A 16,544-nucleotide genomic window follows, 5' to 3' on the forward strand; every position below is an offset into this window, starting at 1 on the left:
TCCACACAGCGGTGAGGGCGTGTTGGTGGCTGTGCTGTGTGTTGCTGTGTGTTGTGTTGTGTTGCCGTGGTGCTTCTGTGGGAGCCTGGGGGAACACTGACAGGTGCAGGCTCCTCTGAGGGTTCGGGCTCTCCGACCGCTGCTACGCTAGCTCTAAGTGAGTATTCCTGGCACTAGGAGTCTGCTGATACTGGTGTGAATGAAAAAACAAATTAGCACTTCAATCTGGTAATGTTAGCGAATACATTTAATACATCTCACCATGTATGAGGCTAACGTCATCACTTTTGGCGTCGGTGCTCATGTGCCGCATGTGGAAATATTTTAGAGGCCGACAGTGTGAACCTCTTCAAGGCTATAGTAAAACCATATGAATGCATGTGTGCATCTGAGGACAAATGCCGCCACTTCAGGCAGCCTCCGACTGAATAAAAGCACGATGAGCAATGGCTACGGCCGGTCAGTCACATTGAACTGGTTAAAAAATGCACTTGTTACTCAGTTTTTGCTTCCAGGCTCTGACTCATGGGTGAAGTTACAAGGTTGCAGTTGTGTGTATGAGCAGTTCAGCATGTCGGTGTGAGTTTTGCCGGGGCTTTGTACTATAGTATTTTATAAACCCTATTGGACTCTCATGCAATGTCCCCCAGTTCTTCCTGATTCAGCATTGATCTCTCTCAGTGCCGTAAATAAAACAGTGTTCAGTGTCATACATTTGGAAGCTTCACTGAGCTGGATAAGAATAACATAGGGATCATATTAATTCATTGAAAACAGGAGAATTCCGTGGGAAACTGGACAACCCTCAAACAAGTCTGCATCCACAACCTGCCACTGCTGTTGGATTTTCCTCCTTGTCGTCTGCAATTTTGAAACAGTCTAGCAGTTCACCAAGTCTTGAACGTCTATCTGATAGACAGTCACACTATCATTCCTTCTATTCACCTGTGAGCTATGCTTCTTGTTTTTGTTTTGGTCTGCCTGTCTGTGTTTATGTTATACACCCTCGTCTCGCCCCTTGTCATATTTATTATTCTTTCCTCGTTATCAAAACCCGGAGTGAAACAACAGGCTAACCCCTTAAGCCTGAACCCAGGTGCGGCCGGTGTTTACAGGAGGGTGCTTGTGCTCAGCCTGGGAAGGCCCTGTCGTACATTACGGCCGGGGCTTTGATGGGATCAGGGACAGCATTGGAGGTTGGCGGGAGCCAGCTGGAAAGCCTTGTGTTGTCCAAGAGCACTCCGTCTGGTTGGGTGCGCTCGGAACCTGGTCTGCGCGGCACCAGGCCGGTGCGACCACATCAGTGGCGCTCCCAGTCCTTGCCGAGGAAACGAACACATATTGCTGACTGGACGCCAACCGAGGTTCTGGTTAGGATCCTCTAACCCTGCGTGAGAACTTGCACATGTGCGCGTGTACATTTGCACATGTGCACACACACACACACACACACACACACACACACACACACACACACACACACACACACACACACACACACACACACACACATGCAAATATTATTTAGGTTTCGCACACACACACACACACACACACACACACACACACACACACACACACACACACACACACACACACACACCATATAGGCCATATTCTATTTCAATCTATGTCACTGAACTCAGAGGCACATGGCTGATATGCACATAAAGGCAGCCTCAGCACTAGAACGCACCCAGACCCTATGGTTCTCTCCCTCTATCTCACGCTCTCTTTCTATCTTTCTGTCTCTCTCTCTCTCTCTATCTCTCTCTCTATCGCGCTTCATCTCTCTATCGCGCTTCATCTCTCTCTCTCTCTCTCTCTCTCTCTCTCTCTCTCTCTCTCTCTCTCTCTCTCTCTCTCTCTCTCTCTCTCTCTCTCTCTCTCTCTCTCTTTACAACATACTGCTGAATGCTAGAGGAGTTAGCGGCAGTGTGGTGGAGTCAGCCAGTCCTCCCACTCAGCAGCAGATCTTACTCATGCAGGTGTGGGAACCGCTGACCTGGCTCTCCCCCGGGCCCTTGGGGGCCTGCAGGCTATGACCTAATGGTCATCTGATCCTCCTGTTTCTCCCTATCTACATCTCATTCTTTCTCTCCTCTCCCTCTGTCTCTCTGTGTCGCTCTCTCTCTTTGTCTGTGTCTGTGTGACTCTCTCCGCCTGTCTCTCTATATCTTTCCCTCTCTCTCTCTCTCTCTCTCTCTCTCTCTCTCTCTCTCTCTCTCTCTCTCTCTCTCTCTCTCTCTCTCTCTCTCTCTCGATCCCCCTCTCGATCCCCCTCTCTGCTCATATTTCTTTGTCCCTCTCTGTCCTCTGCTCTCTCCTAATCCTCCCATCGCTTTTTATCCCCCCCCCCCCTTTCTTTAAAATCTCTCCTCCCTTGCATCTGGGTTTTATTCTCCGTGTGACCAGAATAGTCTCGGTGATGTCATCGCTGTGAGTCAACAGGTAGGCGCTGCAGCGCTCCAGCTGAGTCTGCACTCTGCCGTGCGATGCCAGGCTGTGAGCCACGTGGTCATGTGACCGCCACGGGTGGTCATGTGACCGCCACGGGTGGCCGCTCCCCGACGCCCTTTGCCACCGCTGACCCTACTGTCCGCAGCGGAGGTGGCCCGGGCCGCTGACCAGATCTCGGGGGCGAGTTCGAGCAATCGGGGTGTCGGGACTATTAGTAGCAGTGAAGACGTAATCCGGCTATCGGGTCGTTTCCAGGGGCCACATTCCATTGAAATGAGCGTAAGAGCGAGCTCTGAAAATGGAGTTGTAATTTATGGCGCTGTAAACACGGCTGATGGAGTGTGTGTGTCGGAACGGCTGGGTGTGTGTGTGTGTGTGTGTGTGTGGGTGTGTTTCTGTGTGCGTGTCTGTGTGCGTGTGTCTCCGTTTGTGTAAAAGAGTGAAAGGGGGAGATGAAGCAAGGGAAAGTGTGTTTGTGTGTGTGTGTGTGTGTGTGTGTACAAGAGAGTAAAAGAAGGAGATGAAGGAGGCGAAAGTCTGTGTGTGTGTGTGTGTGTTTGTGTGTCTGTGTGTGTAGGGAGGTGAGCGGGTGGCGTTCTTAAATAACATTATCTTTGAAAACACATTAGACCATTTAAAACTCCCTCAGCACGCTGACGCTTCGGATTTATTATGATTATTCCTCTTTGGCCAAAAGAACAAACTGACCCCAAAAAAACGACAAATCCACCAGGGTTGTAAGAGTCATGCCGAGAAGCGGCTGGCCATGGTGAGGTAAATAGGGGGCTATTTCCAAAACCCAGAAACAAACAAAACACCTCTGAGAGCCCGTCCACAGATGACACATGCGGAGCGACACACACGGATGACACACGCCAGGATATGGAACATCTGGGAAGTTTTAGTAGTAGAAAATCACGTAATCTCACCACATGACTACATCTTCTTGTGGAGACATTGCACACACACAAACCCGCAAGGATATACTCTGTTTATCCTTCTGCAAAAGCACTGGACCGTGTTTTATTGTTCGAGAGTGGAGCTGTTCTACTTAGCAGATGACCTGACAGTTTTGTCAGAAGAATGGATGTGATAACATATACATAAATACAGTGTATTTACTGATCTCAGACCTCTTCCTTCCAGGTCTAGTTCCAGACATGTCTACGGCCACTTTCGAGAAACACAAACCATTGGCACTTGGCGTTTAATGTGCATTCTGTCAGGGTCTGTCGAGGGCGATGTGTGAGAAACGTGATCTACTCAGGCCGCCGATGTTTGATGTCCCTCCTTTACCGTTTCCGTCTCTCTGCCTCATTTGTCCACCGTCTAATTGTCCTTTCTGCAGCAGTTTCCTGGTCGCTCCTCTCGCTCCCTGCTCCCTCCCGGTGACAGCAGCTCCGTCAGCTCCGACACCAGCAGAGTCTCCAGACGTGTTTCTCATTAGGCTCATGATCTTACCATATGGCTGTTCGCTCTATGTGCTCGCGTGCGCGGGTGTGTTTGTGTGAGTACGTGTACGTGTGTGTGTGTGTGTGTGTGTGTGTGTGTGTGTGTGTGTGTGTGTGTGTGTGTGTGTGTGTGTGTGTGTGTTTGTGTCAGTGTGTGTACATCTGTGTGGGTTTTTGTGCCGTGTGTGTGTGTGTGTGTGTGTGTGTGTGTGTGTGTTCGGTCACTGGATCCCACACTCTCTTAGTTCAATTCAAAGCATATCATTCCACTAGATCACAGACCATGTGCTTGATTTGTTGTGGGCCTTTTTATTATCCTGCTGGTTGAATGTCCATCATACTGTGTGTGTGTGTGTGTGTGTGTGTGTGTGTGTGTGTGTGTGTGTGTGTGTGTGTGTACACAGTATGTGTTGTGTAGGTTTGGAACACAGAGCTATGTCATAGAAAGTGGAATGCACACACACACACACACACACACACACACACACACACACACACACACATGGAAGGGCAGACCGTTTAAAAACAACACACACATGTTACACACACACAGACACACCACACACTTAAGTAGTGTGGATTTATCCTGCCCCTCAAGATTGTGTGAACAGATTCATAGAGCTATGTTAGAGATGGTGATTAAGCTACAAGACTATGAGGACCGTCAGTTATACTGCGAAGTGGGTGTTACATTCATGCTCAATTACCTCTGATAATTCAGTCATTACATTCATTTAACAGTTTAGCAGTCTCCGGAAATCTGTTATTCATATCACTTGTCTCACCCTCATTATTTCCGGGATAAAGCTGTTCCCTGACTTTCCATCTAACTCTCCTTCTTCTGTCGTCCTCACTTCCATCTGCTCCATATCCATATTTCAGAATAGCCCTTTACCATAACCTCAAACTGTATTCTCTCTCTCTCCCAAGGCTGCATACGTGCATCCATGCAGACACCGACACACAACACGCACACACCCACACACACACACACACCAATACCCTTCCACAAATACGACACACCGTAAGAAACCCACAATAACTCCGGGCTGACGGTTATTACAAAATCACCTCAACCCGGTCTTCTGCTCTGCTCTGGAGGAGAAAGGGGAAGGTTTTGCCTCCATATTAAAGGCGAGGTAGTAGCCATCATCGCGGCATCCCTTCATCTCTGCTCCGTTTATTCTAATCACACCCCGGCTGTCTCCCCTCCTGCCTTTATTTTGCTCTATTTTTCCATCTCTTTGTTTTGTTTTCTCCCTGACAGTGACTGGGTCTCCTCTGCCCTCAGGGAACAGTGTTATGAGCCCAATGTCCTTTCATACTCAGTAGTATAATGTGTGTGTGTGTGTGTGTGTGTGTGTGTGTGTGTGTGTGTGTGTGTGTGTGTGTGTGTGTGTGTGTGTGTGTGTGCGTGTGTGTGTCTGCACGTACGTGCAGGCATGTGTACGTGCGTACAGGCCAGTTTGCGTGTGTGTGTGTGTCTGTGTCTGTTTGTGTGGTTTAGTTTGTGTATTGTGTGTATGTGTGTATGGTAGTGTGTGTGTGTGTGTGTGTGGGAGTATGACAGACTGTTTATGTTTATATTTCCAAGAGACAAACCCAGATTTAAAATATAAGGAGGGGGGCCTGCTGATATACTGTCGAGAATGTTAAGCGGCAGTGCACGTGGGCGTGTGCACGTGGGCGTGTGCACGTGCGTTCGCATCACTGACTGTCTGGCCCATCGCGGGCTGATTTTGCCACTGCTGGTGTGTGTTGTTTACAGATTGTGTGTCCCTCGCAGTGGTGTGTTTCTGTGTGTGTGTTGTGGTGATGGTTCTTCCAGGATCTTGCTCATCATAGGGACATCGTCCGGGTACTGTCCCGGCCCCACATTGAGGTCATCCCCTTCTAACTAGCGCTGTTTGGCTCCCAGCCAAATGCGGCATGTACAACAACATACAACACATTGTTTATCATTGGAACCGTGTTCACAGTATGTTGGTACATGCTCACTATGTGCCTTCATGTCGTCAGGGTGTGTATGTTCATGTGTGGCGGTATGTGCGCAAAAAGTGTTGATATGTTCATGTTTGTTTGAGTGTGGATCCGTACATGTTTAGGGTGCTTGCACTCAATCAGTGCCAGTGTGGTTTGAGATAAGAGTGGTGTTTGTCTTTGTGTGTGTGTGTGTGCGCATGTGGGTGTGTGTGTTTGCTCTTTACAGGGCCTGCATGTTCCCGGGTGCCTCTCAGAACAACCCCTCCCCGGCGTGGGGAGCGGCGGCAGGGAAGGCTTTTCCTGGGTCCACCTCAAGTCGCGGGGGCCCATCTCTGGGATGGGGAAATCATAAAGCCCCCCTCGGCCCCGAGCGGGAAACCCATGGTCTGTGGCTCTTTGTTTGCCCTCGGGAGGCTATATTCAGACTGCCACGTCCGTTATAGCTGCTAAGGGTAGTGACAAGAGGTATGAAATTAGCATTATAAGCATGAGTGGACAGTGGGTTAAATGGGGAAATGGTCGGTCATTGTTGCCCGACCTGTGTTTACATTGTGGCCGACTGCAATTTTGGTTCTCTTAAGAGAAAAGGTACTTTCCCATGGGGCGTTGTCCTGGGATTAATTAAGCCGAAACAGCCCGTTTAAGGACGCTCTGCCACCCAAGCAGACTTCCCGCTGTTGCTGAACGTGATGTATTCAAAGCAAATCATGTGTTCAGGTGAAGAAGATCGTTATAAATGCTATAAACTCTGCTGCTATATGGGGACATTGGGATCATTGTTAGTCATAATGGATCCATGAGTCGACAAGTGACCATCTAAGACTTAATCGAATCACATAAACACACGGTTTTATTTTACGGTGAGTAGGCACGGCAGCTTGGATAATCACACATCTTCTTTTGCTAAGTCACCATTTTAACTGGAACTTGTAAATGTGAACTTCATTTTTTCCAAAACACATGGCGTTCGCTATTAAATTGATGTTTTGCAGCAGGGAGAGCAATTACAAATCATTAATGACTCAAAATTGCAAAAAACATAGTGGAAGGGGGCGTTAAACTCATTTACTCTACCGTGCCATTAACTCAAGCTCACCCTGAAAAATCCCCCCCGAAAGAATCAGATGCTAGGAAGTACATTGACGGCACCAAACCGGACGCCTTTCTCTCTCACTCGGAACAGAGAGAACGCTGCCCTTTTGATCATAATTGTACTATATTGTCCAGGAAGTGGACCGGCCTGCATGACAGTTTTCACTTGTTTGATCTGCGCTTCAGTTTTTACGTCCACACCTGCAGAACTGAATCACAGCAGCCTTTGAAGTAGTTTAGTTTGGCACGCCCTGTCAGTGACTCGTCATAATCTTAATAGCTGATCGACTCACGTTATGAACTTATTCCCACTTTCCATTCTCTCATGGGTAGAGTTACAACCACTTCCTTTGATATTCTGTAGAATTACGGTAGAAATGCATAGCTTTTCATATCTGCAGCTACTTCCCTGTTCCTTGGGATTTTCATTGCCCTGTCGTTGCTGTTTCTTTTTGCTGGGGAGCAGGGTGCCTTGCCCTGATTAGCTGACTTGCGCTCTCTTCAGATGGGCAGGGCAGGGCTGGAAAGTCCCTGGCTGGGATGGAACTGGAGGGCTAGGGGGGGCCAGAGTTCTGCCTGGAACCGTGTTTGCTTTCCTGGATCAGGGGAGAGGATGTGGCACACAGGAGACAACCCTCAGCTCACCCCTGACCAGCCCTCTACCTCCACCCCCTACACACACTCTCTCACACACACACACACACACACACACACACACACACACACACACACACACACACACACACACACACACACACACACACACACACACACACACACACACACACACACACGGCGATTAAGACACTTCCACTGCTTCCCCAAAGTCCCCCCCCTCCCCTCGTCCTTACAGCCGCTCTACAGAGGTATAGACAAGCCGGAAAAGGGAAAAACCTCCCCTTCCAGTAATAAGGATCTTAGTCAGGGCACCGGATCATGAAAAGCAGGAGGAGGGTGGAAATACAGCTGGGGAGGGCTGGTGGACAACTTAGAAATCCTGATTATCTTACACTATGAAATAGGTTTAATCATGGCCGGGGTCATTTCTGTTTGTTTATCAAAATATGGCATAGATCTGATGTTGTGGGTCTACTTTTGTGTGCATGTGTGCTTGTGTAAGCACACATGTAAGGGTTATTCAAATGGATGCTGGAATACTTTTAGATTTGTTTTGATTTCCACAGAAAAACAATACCCTCTCACACTCCCATGCACACACAGAACCCCCCCCCTCCCCCCCAACATTCACTTACTCACATGCACACATACTCACACACACAATCAAACCCACACCATAGACAAAATATCGAAGTAGTGTCGCTGACCTCACCCTTGGCTTACCGTTTTGAGGGTGTGGATTTACATCATTGCACAAAGCAGCGGAAACTGTCCATATTGGGCACATTTAGGGCTGGACTGTAATATCCACCTCCTCCCAATAACTTTTGAATGAAGTGAAATCAATTTAAAAAAGGACCTCTCAAAATTCATAAAATGTAAATGAATTCACCAGTGAGATCCCAACAAACGACGAAAAGGTACACACACACACACACACACACACACACACACACACACACACACACACACACACACGAGACTAGAAGTACGGGCTGTAAATTAATGGTTCATACAAATGACCCTATTTGTTTCCACACACATTCTCTGTACTGACTAAACAAATCTCTGAATCACCATTTTTCACACAGACAACTCTGCAGCAGACAACTCCGACACCAAAGACAACAATCCTAGACACAACGCACCACTCCTACACATAACACACCGCTCCTACACACAACACACCACTCCTACACATAACACACCACTCCTACACACAACACACCACTCCTACACAGAACAGACCGCTCCTACACATAACACACCGCTCCTACACACAACACACCACTCCTACACAGAACAGACCGCTCCTACACACAACACACCACTCCTACACAGAACAGACCGCTCCTACACACAACACACCACTCCTACACACAACACACCACTCCTACACAGAACAGACCGCTCCTACACACAACACACCACTCCTACACACAACACACCACCAAGGCATAAATGCAGCCTATCATTGTTTCAGTTCGAGGCGGGCACTGAGTATTCACTATTGAATTCTTGCTGATACCACCATACTAATACGAGTAGCCTACTTGTAGTAATGCCGATCCAAACCGTCATGAAGCCACCGGAAGCACTCGTATCTGCGCAGCAACAAATCTGGTGGTCAAGGTCTAGTGTAGTTTTGACTGCCCTGGGGGTTGTCTATTGATGCTTGGTGTTTGCAATGGTGGCTGTTGCTGTGGCGACAGCCAACTCCTTGTGCTCGACATCCTGAGGATTTTTGAGATCACGTCTAGCCCACTGTGTCATGTCTAGCCCCAGCGAACACACCTTATTATCCCATTGAAATGAAGGAGAACGTACATTTGGCCTGCGCGTTCGTGCACGTTTTTGATGATATGCAAACAATCCAAATGGCTGACCTCACCTCAGAGTGCATGTTGCTTTTATCCGGGGGAAAGCAAACGTTTAAATCCACGATTTACCTCGAAAACGAGGACACACCAAGTCGACAGGTGCGTCCGAACTGCTGATAATGTTGCACTTTGGCGAGAGGTGCTCTGTTGAATTTAGGGCGATGTGTAGAAATGTATCCCTTCTTCACTTTGAATTTGTCTTCCACGTCAGCCTCAAGGTGCTGGAACGGGGGCCTAGATTTTCAGTCAATGATTAATTATTTTTGTTAATTCCACAATTAAAAAAAAAGAACCATTGCCAAGCCTGAAGCTCAAAACCACCTAGAGGCCATTAGAAGAACGACATGTTAGTCTCTACGGTGAACCACCTGAAGGCCGTTAGAGGAACTACACGTAGCACGCTACATTCTTCCACCAGGGCTATACAAACAGGCTGGCATGGCTGGGGCTTGATACAACCATACACACAAACACATGTACATACACACCCACCCACACACACACACACACACACACACACACACACACATACACACACACACACACACACACACACACACACACACACACACACACACACACACACACACACACACACACACACACACACACGCAAATACACACACACACCCACTCATTACATTTCAAACAATCTAGCAGCTGTATAACCACATCAAACACACACACACACACGCATATGTACACACACACAAACACACACGCATATGTACACACACACACACGCACGCAAACACACAAACGTGGTCAATATCACCCCACTCTGACTGGTTGATAATTTTAGCCTGCTAGCGTGACTTTTCTCCTCATGCACTGTAGACTTAAGCGTGTGAGTTGTGTCTACAGAGTGGACGGAGGGAGGAGGGGCATATTAGAGGTGCCAACATTTCATTTGAATTGTCTGTTTTTGATTCATATTATTCTGTCTTTTTTTCCCAGCACATAACTCAACGCAGACGCTAATTTATGTGTGTATGTGTGTGTGTGTCTGAGTCTGTTTGTGTGTTTTTGAGTCTGTGTGGGTGTGCGTGTGCGTGTATATTTCTCAATCTTTGTGTGTGTGTGCGTGTGCGCGTGTGTGCGTGCGTCCCTGTGTGCGTGTGTGTGTGTGTGTGTGTGTGTGTGTGTGTGTGTGTGTGTGTGTGTGTGTGCACTGCTTAGCTGTATGCCTAACTCGGGTTTCATCTTGGCACCAGGCACCCCGACCCTGGCAGCCTATTCCTCCCAGCCCCCTCCTGCCTAGCCTCGACCACCTCCCCACACCACCTGTAACATATGCTCGGTGCCGAGACCCAGACCCAGCGCCTACGCAATATAATAGATCCACTCCTATGCATGAAACTCAAACACAGCTTCTGCTATTGCACTGAGTGTGGTCGGAAACCCCCCTCCAAAAGAAATAACTAAAACACGTCGGATAATTACACTCCCATCCATCATTGACCGCCTGCCGCGGACCCTATCAGGGTGGGGGATCTGGAAACCTCTTTCCAGCGAAGCAGAAAGCCATGGTCTACCCTCAATTCCTCCGATAGCAAGTTGAAATGAACATTTCATCGTATCGCCGGTGTTGAATAACTCACACCAGTCTGCAAGGGTAATCTGAGTCATCTGGAAGGCGGGGGGGAGAGGAGGAAGGAAGGGATTGCGGGTGGTGGGTGAAGGGAGGGGGGGGGGGGGGGGGGGGGGACAGATGGAGGCCCAGAGGTGAGGGCGACAGTGCCCTCCGTGCGGCTCCTCGGGCGGCCGTGACCTTTGCCCCTTTCCCGGCGCCCCGAGGGGCTGGCTGGCACGCTGTGGTCTGGCAGATGTGCACGTGGAGGAGGCCGCCCTCCGCCCGCGCATTACCTGCGTGACTCATCAGTGCACGCCGCGGGGGGGCCGCGGGGAGGGAGACGGGGGGGTCATGAGTGTCTCCAGTGTCTCTCTCGCCCGCTCTCCCCGCGGGCGACGTGAAGCGGTCGCACGCTGAAGGACACGCAGCCCCCCCCCCCCCCCCCCCCCCCCCCCCCCCCAGGACATGCACCTCAGACCCATCCCCGATCTTCAAGGAAAACCCACGGAGGACAAAAGGAGTGCCGGGGGCCTGTGTGTGTGTGTGTGTGTGTGTAAGTGTGTGTGTGTGTGTGTGTGTGTGTGTGTGTGTGTGTGTGTGTGTGTGTGTGTGTGTGTGTGTGTGTGTAAGTGTGTGTGTGTGTAGTGAGAGTGTGTGTGTGTGTGTGATTTATCATACCTTTATGTGGGTGTGTGTCTGTGTGTGAGTAAGTATGCATTTATGTGTACATGCATTTGTGTGTGGTTGTGTGTCTCTAAGTGTAGACATGCATTTCTGTGTGTGTGTGTGTGTGTACATGTGTGGGTGTGTGTGTGTGTGTGTACATGCATTAAATGTGTGTGTGTTCGTGTATGTGCGTGAGCATGTGTGGGTATATATATATATATATATATATATATCTATATATACACAGTATTAGCAGACATTGGTGTCCTGTGAATGCCCCAGTTCTCCTCGGTTCTCCTGCACTGGGCCGTCCTCTAGGACGACCTCCCACTGTGCACCTCTCACCGCACTGCACTCACAGAATAAACACCATTCACAGCCAAGTGTAAAAAAGAACCTGGGTCTCACCCGAGCTGTGGCCTCACTCACCCAGCTGTGGGAGGCCACAGCATCAGGGTGTAGGGTGGTGAGTGTTTGCGTGTGTGGTTTCATAGTGTGTGTGTGTATGTATGTGTATGTGTGTGTCTGGAGTTGCCGTCCATGTGTGTGTGGGTGTGTGAAAGAAATGGGCTGGAATGTGTTATCTGTGCATGGCTCGCTGTGTGTGTATGAATGTGTGTGTGTGGGTGGGGGGGAGAGAGAGAGGATTAATTTATTTCCGTGTGTGTGTGTGTGTGTAAGCTGGCGGTGGGACACAGAGGTGATGGTGCGGTGACCCTGTTGCGACCCCAGTGATATTTATGAGTTTCATCGGGCTGGAGGCCATGGTGTGAAATCCCTAACCTGAGCGTGGTTGTGTTTGTTCTGTCCTCTTATCGCCAGCACACTGACAATAGGCTTTACCGTGACCATGCGAAGATCTCCCTGAAAAAACAACAACAAGACGTTTTCCTTGGACCAGTCCTTCTTTCTGTGCATTCACACACACAGCCTTCTTAATTCTTGGAGCGTTTTGTCACCATCAGCTGATATTAGCATCCCCCTGTCTCGCATGAGATTTGGACTCTTCCTGACTGCTCCATTTCACTGCTTTATTTTGTGCAGTCAAACAGATGGTTAAGTCTGGGCTTGGTGCCCCAATGTGTACTGCTCTTCCTGGGCACCGTGCCCACTGCATCCCCAGGCTGGAGTGGGGCCTCCCAGGGGGAAGGCTGCAATGCCATCATGCTCTCGTATAGAGCCCTGATTATGCACAACGCCGTCTGCTGTTCGATTGTGTTAATATAATGACCACCACTGTACGCAGCTATTAAATTATGTTTTCCCCGCATTACAATAACGCTTATTCCCTGCATCTGTGGAAGACAACGTTTATTATGTTCCCCAACCGATCAATAGCGACTCCGATTTATAAAGCTTGGATTAGCATAGCAAATATCAATTAAGGAGACGGCGGGGGAGAGGGGATCGATATGGCCAGCCAAAATAAGTTGCCTTCAGACTAAGCCTTGGTTGGAGCGGGGGGGGTTCTTAGCCAGTTTAGACTGTGACTCACCATGGGAGCAACAACATTCACCCAGGGAGCAAACAGTCTGCTTCTGACGCTCTGGATCACAGGGAAGGGAAAATAATGGAAGTTCAGGAGGCCTTTGTCTGGTACTTGGGGGCTGGGGTGGGAGGGGAGGTGGTGGTGGGGGGGGGGGGGGGGGAGTAGAGTTGGAGCCCAACAGATAGACCCGAAGCGAAGCGAGGTGTGGGTTTGGTGGAGGAGGGACTGGATGACTGCAGAAGTACAAGGACAATGATTGTGTAACGGATTAGAAATGGTAACACAAAAGCACGGGCAGGCGGAGAGTGGGTGTGGGGTGGGGACATTGAGAATCCAGAATTAGTCGGGATAAGCAGGACAAGATGTAAAGCGGAAGGCAGAGATTGGGGGGTAGGAGAAGGGAGAGCGAGGGAGAGGAGGGGCCTGTTGTAAAAAGTGGGCATGCTAGTTCAGAGAATGGATGTGAATAGCAGCCAAGGCCTTTTTCTATTAACATAATTAACAGATGGTGTTAGTGATTAGGTTACATGTGATTCAGGAAGCCAGGGTTGTTAGTTGAGTGTTAAGGCTACGCATTCTGTCAGCCGGAAAAAAAAAGATTGGAAAAGAACAATGTCAGTGGAGGGAATTAAATCAGAAACACCTACACACACTTAACACACAGAATCAGTGGGGATATGTTTGTGTGTGTCTGTGTGTGCGCATGTGTGTGTGTGCTTGTATGGACAAGTGTGTGTGCGTGTGTGCGCGTGCGTGTGGTTGTGTGTGTGTATGGGCAAGTTTGTGTTTATTTGTGTGAGATACTTCCTGCAGCCACACGCCTATCAAATGGGCAAACGCACACACGGCAAACAGCACACATATGGGATTGCAGGTGTCTACACATATGCACGCGCACACACACACACACACACGCACCATTTAGCCCAAAAGTAAACTCACATGCATTGTTTTCCAGTCCTGTAGTGTCCCAGTGAGAGACATATAAAGCACTTTATGAGCCATGGCCCGCTTTCAGAGCTTTGTCTGCCATAAACAGAGCTTGGATAGGAGACCGGTGACATGCTGCAGAGAGTCTTTGTGACTCAGTAAAGTGTAAAAATAGGACCCCCTTATGAGCCGTTGCAACGTTGGTACCTTTTGTTGTCGATAGATTAATCCGTTGACTATTCTAATGATGGACTAGAGACCGTTATGCTCTCTCATTCCTTCTCTCTCTCTCTCTCTCTCTCTCTCTCTGTGTCTCTCTCTCTCTCTCTCTCTCTCTCTCTCTCTCTCTCTCTCTCTCTCTCTCTCTGTCTCTGTCTCTCTCCCCTGTCTCTCTCTTTCACCTCACTCTATCTCTCTACTCTCTCTCTCTCTCTCCCCTCTCCTTCCCCTCTTCCTCCCCTCTCCTTCCCTCTCTCTCTCTCCATCCCTCCCTCTATCTGTCTTTCCTCTCTCCCCTCTCTCCCTCAGTCCCTCTCTCTCTCCCCTCACTCTCTCTCTCTACTCTCTCTTACTCTCTCTCGTACTCCCTATCCCTTTCCATCTCTCTTTCTCTATCTCTATCTAATTATCCCTGTCTTTCCCTCCTTCTTTGACGATAATTGTGCATATACATCCACAATTCTACAGTATATTTATTTTTGTTTGCAGTAACTTTAATTCCAACCCAATATGCCCTAGCTTCAGCGGGTAATTCAGTATACCCGGGTGCTCGTTTCCATTGTGTTATGTTAGTGTCGGTGTGCACGTGCATATATGATTTTGTCAGCAATTGCTCTACTGTAACTTTCTAAGGTGCTTATACAGCAATGTTCCCACTGTTCTAAACCTGTTAGGTATTATACAGCATTACTCATTTCATGTGCACTGGGTCTGTCCGTGTTTGTGTCTGTCTGTCAGTCTGGTCTGCTATTGGGGCTCCTTCCTGTATACTAGCAGCAGTTATCTGAGTAATAGGAGGATCACTATGCACTCTGGGAAAGGACACAGACAGACTATACACTGGAAACAAACAAAATGCCTTGTGCTAATAGGTGTGTCCATGTGTGTACGTCCACATGTGTGTGAGTGTGCTCGTGCTTACAGCTGTGCGTGTCTTCAATGCAATCTGTTTTTAATCATGGTTGGCTATGTCCAGTGTGTAATTCAGACAGACAGGAATGTGTTTGTGTGTATGTGTGTGTGTGTGTGTCATTATATTTGTGTGTGTGTCATTGTATTAGTTTCTATTTGTGTGTGTTTGTCATTGAGTTTTTATATGTGCGTGTGTGTCATAGTATTAGTTTCTATGTGTGTGTGTGTGTGTGTGCCATTTTTTTTTTTTTGTGTGCATGTGTGTGTTTGTGTGTATGTGTGTGTGTGTGTGTGTTTGGCAGTAGGCCTACTCAAGCCATTCCCATTGTCTCTCCAGTCACTTTGGGACCTGCACAGTTCATATTGGCCCTCTGGTGGCAAGTAAATCAATCACAGGTCCTACACAGAGCTTGGACCAAAACACTGACAGTGACTACTAGTTTCCTGGAATAAAGTGATCCACATAAATACCCTCACATGGTTCCAATGACTTGTGCCCTGTCATCAAGCAGCCTGCCTTGTGACTATATGTTGGGCCAATCGGTCTTCCCGCAATTACTTTGACATTGTGAGATGGGTCAATCAGCGTTTCGGTTTGTTTTGCTCCACGTGACCGGCTGGGGAGTCTGCTGTCAGTAAGATCCGACGTGAGGGTTCGTGCTCATCCCTCGACGGGAACGTAGTGGTTTCGTTGGACCGGCACAGGGCTCTACCGGAGTAGACTCCAGCTAGCTCAGCTCACACCAGCCTTCAGAAACGAGCGACAATCAAAGTGGTCCAATGTAATAATTATAATAGAAAGCGGATTGATCCTCGATCTCTACTTGAACCGGTAAAGACGGGTCCCGGCGCAGTAGAATTACTCATTGTGTTTCCCAATCCCCACCAGACCCGTCCTATGTTCATAGTGTGGCCTCTACTCTCACAGCCTCACGCCACGGCCAAGCCCCGGCAGTCCTGGCCGTGATCAATGATGCATGAGAGTGATGGCGGGCCGCGGCTGGTCTGGGGCCAGTTTATGGTGTGGACAGGGACATAGAGGATCAATCAGAGCCATGATATCTTATCACTAAAGTTAATTCAGCCAGAGCAGTATGGATCTGTGCATTAGTCTGCTCTTGATTTAGAGCACGGCGGGTGTAAAGCGATGGAGTGACTACGCATGGGCACGGGTGCACGGATGCGTGTGTGTGTGTGTGTGTGTGTGTGTGTGTGTGTGTGTGTGTGTGTGTGTGTGTGTGTGTGTGTGTGTGTGTGTGTGTGTGTGTGTG

The sequence above is a fragment of the Gadus macrocephalus genome, chromosome 1, assembly GCF_031168955.1.
Source record: "Gadus macrocephalus chromosome 1, ASM3116895v1".
NCBI classification, from domain to species: domain Eukaryota; kingdom Metazoa; phylum Chordata; class Actinopteri; order Gadiformes; family Gadidae; genus Gadus; species Gadus macrocephalus.